The 1,954-nt window shown below is 41.5% G+C and overlaps 1 non-coding gene across 1 annotated transcript; it reads left to right on the top strand.

Moving 5' to 3' along the window:
* The first annotated feature begins 785 nt into the window (after positions 1-785).
* On the top strand, positions 786-858 carry TRNAR-CCU (transfer RNA arginine (anticodon CCU)). The gene has a single exon. It is a non-coding gene; the product is annotated as a tRNA-Arg (tRNA).
* Positions 859-1,954: the final 1,096 nt, after the last annotated feature.

Genomic DNA, 1,954 nt, shown 5'->3' with positions numbered 1-1,954 from the left:
TTGCTTTTTGCTTCTCTTCTTTTCATAGCTGTGTGTAAGGCCTCCTTGGACAACCATTTTGTCTTTTTGCATTTCTTTTTCTTGAGGATGGTCTTGATCCCTTTCTCCTGTACAATGTCATGAAGCTCCGTCCATAGTTCATCAGGCACTCTGTCTATCAGATCTAGTCCCTTAAACCTATTTCTCACTTCCAGTTTATAATCATAAGGGATTTGATTTAGGTCATACCTGAATGGTCTAGTGGTTTTCCCTACTTTCTTCAATTTAAGTCTGAATTTGGCAATAAGGAGTTCATGATCTGAGCCACAGTCAGCTCCTGGTCTTGTTTTTGTTGACTGCATAGAGCTCCTCCATCTTTGGCTGCAGAGAATATAATCAATCTGATTTCGTTGTTGACCATCTGGTGATGTCCATATGTAGAGTCTTCTCTTGTGTTGTTGGAAGAGGGTGTTGCTGTGACCAGTGCATTCTCTTGGCAAAACTCTATTAGCTTTAGCCCTGCTTCATTCCGTAATCCAAGGCCAAATTAATAGTGCAAAATTCAGTCCACAGCAGGTGGCAACTAATAGATTGTATTTAATTCTTTGTGTATTTATCTGTTTTCCTCCACAGACACATCTGGGTATTCCCATAGCCTCTGGTCTGGCATGAATGAGTGCAGAGTGTATGTTCATCAAACTGAGCTGAATGGGGAAAACACATATGTACTGGCCACCAAGAGTATATGTGGCTTTCTGAATACAAGAAAGCTTGGCAGTCAAAATTAAAAGGGAAGCACAGGGACTTCCCTGGTTGTCCAATGGCTAAGACTCTGCACTCCTGATGCAGGGGTCCCAGGTTTAATCCCTGGTCAGGGAATTAGATCCCACAGGCCACAACCAAGAGTTCTCATGCTACAGCTAAAGATCCCACATGCTGAAACTAATGATCTTACATGCCACAACTAAAACCTGTCATAGCCAAATAAATAAATAAAAAGGGAGACATAGGGAGTGGCATAATTCTCATTATCAAAAATGTAATAGTCCATTTTGTCAAGGAAAACACTTTCAGCCTCATCAAATATGGCATTTCTCCCATTCTCACAATACCTCCAAGCCTCTACATTTCCCCTTCATCTACAGAACATCTGTTTCCCTCTCATCAAAATGGCCTTCAAGTCTTTGTCCCATCTTTTCTCAAGCTCCAAGCAGATTATTATTTCTTTTTAAAAAAGGAGTTGTGTTCTCCAAACACCATTTCTTAATGAGGAATTTTGGCTGTTGGTGAAAAAAATGCCAACTCAAAAGTACCATCAAAGGGAGAAAATCAGCTCATGAAAATGTAAATCACAGGTTATGTGGCTTCAGGTATGGCTGGATCCAGAGCTCAGACAATGCCATTGGAACCCGTGCGTCCCTCCATCTTTCATGTCTGCATCCCCCTTGTGCTGGTTCCATTTACAGACAGGTAACTCCCTCCAGCAACAAGGTGGCTTCTAGAAATACTAGGCTTACATTCTCAGAGCTCCAGTTTCAACAGGAAAGAGAAAGCATGCCTCTATTCTGACTGCACAAGCCAAAAAGTCTTAATTGGATCACAGTGACCTCACTGGCTTCGCTCGGGTCATGTGACAATACCCAGTGTTTCAAAGGATATGAGAGTCTGATTGGCCAGGCTTGAGCCACATGCTCACCTCTGGAGGAAGTAAGGGGGAATAGGGAGGGACATGGAGATCATCGTGGTGAAGTAAAATCCACCAGAAACACATGGACTAAAAGTGGGGGAGACATGGTAACTGAGAGGAAATTGAGGATACATTTATCAGAGAAACTGTGTATACTGGATTCTGGGCAGGAAATGACCAGTACTTCATAACTTCCAGTTAATATCAACTATTTATTGATATTCTGTCTTATGTTAGGGATGAGGAAGGTCATAAATCCAATCACTCAAATAAATTCATTTTATATTT

Source organism: Capricornis sumatraensis, chromosome 3 (genome assembly GCF_032405125.1).
Source record: "Capricornis sumatraensis isolate serow.1 chromosome 3, serow.2, whole genome shotgun sequence".
In the NCBI taxonomy this organism is placed as follows: domain Eukaryota; kingdom Metazoa; phylum Chordata; class Mammalia; order Artiodactyla; family Bovidae; genus Capricornis; species Capricornis sumatraensis.
The sequence above is the reverse complement of the archived record's forward strand: the minus strand, read 5'-3'. Positions and strand labels throughout refer to the sequence as shown.